This window comes from Theobroma umbraticum, unplaced genomic scaffold (genome assembly GCF_002168275.2).
Source record: "Theobroma umbraticum cultivar Fairchild unplaced genomic scaffold, ASM216827v3 scaffold_20.0, whole genome shotgun sequence".
NCBI lineage: Eukaryota > Viridiplantae > Streptophyta > Magnoliopsida > Malvales > Malvaceae > Theobroma > Theobroma umbraticum.
The window spans coordinates 4,453,893-4,462,476 of NW_018397266.1; positions in this window are offsets into that span (position 1 = coordinate 4,453,893).

Sequence of the window (8,584 nt, forward strand, 5' to 3'; positions counted from 1 at the left end):
TGCCTATTTTAGTGAAATAACTCCAAACATTCGAAGTTTCCTTTTTTGCCCTCTTACTAAATTGTTCAAATTCAGATATATGGGATTGGGAGGGAATTTCACCCTCATTCAAAATTTTCATATCATCATCCAAATTTACACAATTTTCAACGGATTAATCCATCATCATTACCTTCAAATAACATAAACATTAATAATAAATATTAAAATGAGAAAACAAAATAATAATACCATACAACAAATTCCAATAGGTAATTATTAATTTAAATATAATTATTAATTTATCTTTAAAAAAGCATGTAAAATAATGATACCATATAACAAATTCCAATAGGTAATTAGAATTTCTTTTAAAAGGTAGCTAATTAAAACAATTAATTATCACTTCCCTATATCTATATCAACAAACTTCCCTAGAACAATTCTAAACCAATCTTCAATTACCCAAAAAAAAAAGAAAAGTAAAAGTAGCAATAATTAACAGATAAAGCATATACAAAGGAAAGCATACTAAATCATTAAAAGAGAGAGAGAGAGAGAGAGAGAAACATACCTGAAAATATAATATTTTTGGCAAAAAAATCAAAGCGAGGAATTGATCATTCAAGATCTAAAAATGTTGACCTAAAAAATGCAAAAGATAGATAAATAGAAAGAAAAAAACAAAATAAAGGAAAATAGAAGAGAAGAGAAATGGGATGTAGACTTGTAGTCACGAAGAAAAGTGAAAAAAGTAAAAGGGAAAATGAAAGAAGAAAAAGAGGAAGAAGAAAAGTGGAAAAACGAGGCGGTAGATGGTGGCAAATTAGAACTAGTAATAAAGTGAAAGAGCGAAAAAAGAAAAAGGGGAAAATGGGGCAATAAAGTGAGTTGGGTTAATAGGCAAAGAAGAAAAAAAGAAATAAAGCTGGACCAGTGGTGGAGTTGGCCATCTAAAACATTTTTTTTTTCTTTTGGCTTGGTGGATTAGCCTGCCCCAGCCCAAGCTAGCCCCATATTAGGATGGGCTGGCCTATCTAGGCTCGGTTTCAATTTGGGCTTAAAATATTCAAGCCTAACCCACCCATTTTTAATAAAAAATGAGCTGGCCCAATGAGCTAGGTCCATTTTGACAGGTCTATATTAGAGACTAGTTTAGCAGAAATGAAGTTGTCAAAAGTATAAGATATGTGATCCATGGCTTTTATATCTACAATCCAAGAATTGTGATCTATCATAAGGTTTTTCAAATGTCTAAGCTTGTAAGAAGTACGAAACAAGAATGGCTAGATACAATACCTGCCAAAGCAGAATTCACTATAGAATGTTTGCTGTGCTAACTGGTACTAGGAATGTCTTTACCTTCATTAGTGCTATTTCCATTATCATTCCAAAGATTCATCAATTTATTGATTTGTTGCTTGATAAGCGATATTTGAGACATGGTGTTAGGTCTAGTCACTTTTTCTTCATGCACATGTTGCATATCATCCACAATAGTAACATTGTTAATTGATTTTCCTCTCTTATAAGCATTTTTCCTTTATTGAACTTAAAGTCATCAAGAAAACCTAATAGTCTATAACATTTCTCTTTAAGGTATCCTTTTTTATTAAAATGAGAAAGACCATATCCCCTTTAAACTTCTTATCATCAATTACCACATTCATAGTAGATGAATTCAACTGTGGTTAAGAGTGCATTAATAGATTTCTTTGTGTTTCCACTCTCAATACTATATTGTAAACTTTATCCAAGGAATGAATAGGGTCCGACAATATAATTTGTGACCTTATTGCAGAATTAGATTCATTCAATCCATTCAAAATCGAAAAACCATATCCTTTTGGTATTATCTGTTGTACCTTTTAAAGCATTCAAGATTGCACTTACCACATTCACATTATGGTAAAGGTTGATAATTCTTCATTTCTTCCCATATTGCCTTTAACTCTATGAAGTATGAATCCACTAATTTAGCACCTTGAATGACATTACCTAAATAGTACTGTAAGTTGAAGACTCTTGTATCATCATACTGAGAAAAATTTTGTTTTAAAGAATTCCATATTTTAACTACAGATTCCATGTAAAAAATAGTAGATGCCACTAGTAATGTAATGGATTCTAATAACCATGCAAGAACCAAATTGTTGCATCTAGGCCATGATTCAAATAAAGAATTTGTTGAGGCTAGTTTAGGAATGGTTCCATTGAGGAACCCTATCTTATTTTTGATTGAAATAGCTAGCAAAAATATACCTGCTCCAAGGTGACAGGTTAGGAGTAATCATTACTGATTCGAGGTGATTAGAATGATGAAAAAGATAAGGATACTTGGGGTCTTCAATAGGTGATAGGTTAACTCAGTAACTATTGATCCTGCCATTGATTCAACAAATTTCACACAATTGTAGAGTAACTTTATACTACTAACACATTTAAAAACAACTAGAGACAAAATTTGCAGCAAACTTCAAGATCAGATGGGAGGTTCAAGAACCCTAACCTATAGTTGCTCTGATACCATGATCGAAGATGATCGAGAGTTTAATGAATCTAAAGGAAAAAGAGAAAGGAAGAAAACTGTTTATATGGCCTTATCAATGCTTAGTTATTACAACAGTATTTATACAAGCAATTTACCAATAAGAAACCAACTAGATTAACTTATTTACCAACAATATTAACCTAGATAAAATAATCATGGAAAACTACAAAGTAGTAAAGTAAAATTGTACAATTAATATAAATAGAACACGTCATTTTTCTTTCCTTAGTTTTCGGTCTTCTTCAAACTTAAGCTATAATCCTCATCAACAACAGCAGCTTCAACTTATCTTCTACTCCTTTATGGCTTAATACCTCCCTTAAAGTATTGATTTTGATAAAGCCAAACTTTTTTCCACTATAGCTCTTTTTTTGTGAAAAAAAAAACCTCTTTAACTTCTCCAAAGTCTTCAAAGAGTTTCTACAGCCACATACGATCAACTCTATCAAGGATCTCATCGACGAAAACGAAGAACATTTTCATTCCCCTTTGATTGTCATATTGTATTCTTCTTTCATGCCACCACTCTCCTCTCCGACCAGCATGGTTCCATCCTATTCGTTCATGCCAACCTCTTCAGTATCCTCTCTACATCACTATTCTTTTAGTTTATACCTTGAAACAATTTTATCCACTTCCATTTGCTTTACTCCTTGCATGGTTCACCTCATTTTTCAAATTCTAGGGGTTGAAGAATGTGGATCTTACCATTTCAAAGATAGTTATGTTTCACCATTATTTGCCTTAACTCATCTCTTTGTTGTAGCGGTATTACAGTATTCTTCCTTTAGATATGCAAGGGAAAGATAAAATTAAATTTAAAATGATCCAAAATTGAAATAATAGAATCTAAATTCATCCATTTGTTACCTTTAAGAATAATCACGAGAGTATGATAGAATATATCATAAATAACATTTCTATCCGTACCTTCTCATTTAATTAAAAAAAGATAAACCAAAGCAAAATAATTAAAAGAAAAAACAGTAGAGTAAGTTAATCAAAACTTAATATGTAACTGTAGTATAAACTAGACAACTTTCCAAGAATACATCATTATAACTTAACAAATGGTAGTATAAATAATTTCACAACTTAATAATAACAACAAGTATATATGTTGACTGTAAAAAGAGTATTTTGTTTATAAATTTTTATACATGTGATGAATTGAGTTACATGTCAGAATAATCTTTCTTCCATCTTATAAATTTCAAATCCTCTTCTCAATAGTCAAATGGAAAGCTAAAAATAAAAATTCAAAATAACAAATTCTTTTTTTTTTTTTGGAAAAGTAACATTGTATTAATAATGAGAAAAACTTGTACAAATGGTTTAAAGTAAGAACAGAAAAGCTTCAAATAATGACAAATAATTAAAAGCCATTAGCTTCATCAACCCCTAACTTAACTTGCCATAAAACAGCTATACCAAAGCCATTTCAACAAAAACGATGATAAAAGCCTTCTGTACATAATATCTAACCCAACTCCAATGATATCCATCAAAGGTATATACATGTAACTGGCGTAACATACCAGTGGCATTAAGCACCGGCATTTGTACACTTGAAAAGCCTGCATCAAGACCAGCAGCATCCATGGAAAATAGTAAAGCAGAAAAAAAGTGTGTATACACAAAACTAATCAATGTTAGCCATCAATGGTTTGATTTCCCTTAGTCTGAGTGTCTTTGATTATCCATAGCAAGTCATGGGGACGTGACACACCTTCCTTAGATAAAGAATCAACAACACCATTAGCAGATCTCAGGATGTGTAGAACATTCCATTGCGAGATCTTGCCAAGTAGACTAAGGATTTGTATAATCAATGGTCTAAGTTTCCACGTCTAGGTCTCTCAGGCACGTCCTGCTAGCTAGCAAGTTGCCGAGTTACTTTACCACCATGCAGTAAGTAGCATGATACATAGTATTAAAAAGCTAACTAGGTTGTGTGGAAATTAAGTTGATTAGGGATACGTGAACGACTGATCACAATGTGCCATGAGTTTAGGTCAACTTTAAACTGAACGAAGGATCAGAATTTCAAGTGTTTCGTTACATGCATGCTACGAAAAGCTTCAGGCTTTATTTTGGGCGTTATTAATTAACCTCCTTTCATTGGCATCAAGTTGGCATATCACAACTTACTATTCACCGTGCACCTTTAGCAATAATATGTAGGATAATATTAAATTCATTATCAAATTTAAGTTATATTAATTTAATTTCTTTACATATAATTATTGCTTTGCAAGTGATTGATAAAAGTCTGATAATTCAATAATCTAAGTAACAGTATAAAACACATAAATCTTTTATTTTTAAGTTTGTATTATTTTTGTTATTTTCTTTGAGACAATCTTTTTTGGGCATAATGCTCAATTAAATTTCTAAATTATTCAAGAATATTTAAATAAGTTCTTATTTTTTAATTACGTTCAATTAAGTTTTTATATTTTTATTTTAGATCAAATAAGTTTCTATAATTAATGATTAATTAATTATCATTAATAAAAATATCATTTATCATTTTATATTTATATGACACTGACATGATATTAATATGAAAAGTAAAAAATGTCACTTAGATCATATTTTCATATCAAATTAACATGTTATGTCATTATCATCAATTATGATATGTCAATATATAACATTATCATCAATTATTATATTTTATTATAACATTAACATTAAGTAATACAAAATCATAAATAATATTTTTATTTAAATTAAATTATTAATTATAAATATTTATATGACTCAAATAAAAAGTTAAATATTTATTTAATTTAAAATAAAAATATAATAAATTAATTGATCTCGAAAAAAATATGAAAATTTGTTTAAATTTTTAAATAATTTAAAAAAATTCATATATTATATCGTTTTTATTTATTAAAGTATGCCTGCAAAAATTTAATAGCATTACTATTGTCAACTAAAGGTTCTGAAATATTTATTGTTAATTAAAAGGAGAGAGAGAGAGAGACAGAGAGGTGCTTAACGCCCTTCCTGGCTACCAAGGATTACAAGGTACATGAGGCACTGCTAACTCAGAGTTGTCTCAGATGTCCTGACCAAGCTGTCCCCTGAACTAATCAATGTCCAATCCATCTATATGCCCATTTGATATACTGTCTCCATCCTCCATGCCATCTGCAACGCCTCCTTCTCCGAAAAGCCTGCTCCTTTAACCCTACCCAGCTTTTTCTCCTTGTGGCAAAGTCCCACCCACACCCCCAACAAAAACCTGATCCAAAGCCCCAGCGTCCTAAAATCCTAAGCATCTAAGCCTGATCGTGCTGCATGCTCACATCACGACCCATCATTCCTTATCGCTGCACCTTGTACGCCTGCACTCCTCTCACCTCCATATGCCTTTACAATATTAATTAATGGGATAATATCATGTTTAACCTCTATGCTTTTAAAAATATCTATTATATATGGTCTTTATATTTAAAAATGATCTCTTATGTGATATTTGAACTTTAATTTCGTGCACTAATCTATCTCAATCCATAACATCATTAACGGAACTTGCTTTAATATGTGTGTTTCATTCTTTCTACCAATCTATCTCAATTCAAAAGCATTTAAAAGAAACTTAAATTCCCTTGTAACAAACGAAATTACATCACTATCTACATCTACCACTTTTTATGAATTTGAGATTCATATGACATTTATTTAGTTACTTTTTTTAATGACATTTATTTAGTTACGTAAGCCTTTTGATTGGTCCATTGAGACGTTATTAAATTTTCTTAATAGATTTAGGCAAATGGGTCATATTAATAGACAAACTAAAAAGTTAAGTATAACATATAAACATTCTTTTAATTACTATATTAGATATTTTCTTAAAATATATAGGCGAAATGTGGCCATATCCTTAAATTATTCCCTCTTCATCTATTGAAGATTCTTATTTGTTTTTTCTTTTTCTTTTTTTTTTGCTTATTTACTGAATAATAAATAGGCTAAAGTGACTCAAAACCTATAAAAAAGAAGTAATCTTTAAATACTTGGCATGGTGAGGATACCATGATTTCTAATTGAATGATTTGCAAACATATTTGATTTCTCATGACAATTCTTTTATTGGGGGTTTGGGAGTTGGGGAACGGAGATCTTATCATATATAGTCATCTCTCAGGGGTTGGAAATTAAGGACCATATAACTGTTGCACCTCTAATAAATTACCAATTAAATTTGGCCAGTAAAGATAGTAGGTAGTTCTTTGCTTTCAGCATTAACGGTGCTGCAGTTTCTGCCCCAGATTTTTTTTTCTTTTTCAAGCTTACATAACAACAATGCATCATGCTAAATGGCTATCGCAAGCAATACATCATAAGGGAACTCCCCTTACTAGGAAGGAGCTAGCTAGGCTGCTCCAAAGAATTTAACAAGTATAATAAAAAGGGCCCCAAATCCGCAACAAATGGGTCTCGACATATTTAAAACTGATGCCTGATTTTATTCTGCATCCCAGCAGACACATTTGTCAGCCTTTTTAATGCAGATTAAATTGAAGAATATATGTTACACGCAATGGGTTTTAAAGAAATATGTACTTGATTTAAGTAGGCATGAGCAGACAGATGGAGACTAACTTGCATGCATGTATAATGGAATTAAACTGTGCTTGCTTGGTTTTTCACTTGCACACTGGCAATGTAGTAGTAGCAGGAACTACTGGTGGTATTGAAGAAGATGTAGAAAGATTCATGGAGCACTTTATGCAGAGACGAGACGATTAGAACACATCAAACAAGCAGTTGTTCATAGAAAATCCAAAACGACATGAAATAAATCAAAACAAAAGGCAGAGATTAACTTGTTGGAAGAAGGAACTTGGAGGGAAACTAGACAACCAATAGCCTAGCTTCTTAACGACAGTTAGAACTCCAATTTATGCCATGTCGGATTTACCCAGGAAAAGGATAGGAGACGTCGCTTTCAGGAAGATACATTCTCAGGATACTGCCTCCAATAATCCACCACCAATCATGTGCCACCTGTGTAAACCTATCTTCCACTCTGCGAAATTCCTCTTTTTTGTCATATTCTTACAGAAGCTAACGCAAATTTAATCCTACATGTTTTTTGCCTGTTCAATGACTATGTAGGCGTAGGGCACTCGTGCTTTCTGTGTTGCGGCTGCCCCTGCTCGTCTTGACTTTGTGCGCGTTCATCAGTCTCCAACTGTTCCAATAATTTATCAGTCTCATTATCATCTTTTAATAATTAATTTAATTAACAAAATGTCAATCAATTTGAACAAAAAACATTAAGATAGTATTTGGTATAAAAAACAGTAAAAGTATATTTTTTATAATATATGTAATTAAATTATATTATAATATTTATTTTATAATAAATTATTATAATATAAAATTATATTATAATCACATTACAGTAAAAAAATATAATATAATTACAATCTAAAATTAATACAATTACATTATATTATATTTTTTAATATTTTTAAAAATATTTTTATTATTTAATTTTATTATTTTATTAAAAATATTTTATAATATTATAATTAAACTAAAAAATATTAAAATAATATATAATATAAAAAATTAAAAAATATAATATAATATAAAAAATTAAAATTTATATAATATAAATAAAAAAATTAAAATATAATATATAATATAAAAATTATATAAAAAATTAAAATATAATATATGACATTAAAAATATATTTAAGAGATGATATTATATAAAATTAATAATAAAAAATATAAATATATTAAATTTATATTTTAATAAATAAAAATAATTTTAAAAATTAATATTATATTTTTAATAAAATATCTATAAATGCTGTTATCTTCTTTATATTTTAATTATTATTTTATTTATATATTAAACATTATAATTTTATTTTTTTTACATTCACATTATTTTTAATCACATTATTTATAATCATATTATTTATAATTATATTATATTATAAAATATCAAACATCATCTACAAACTTAAAAAGACACAACAAAACTCCATATATTTAGTTTGAATGTATATATATATA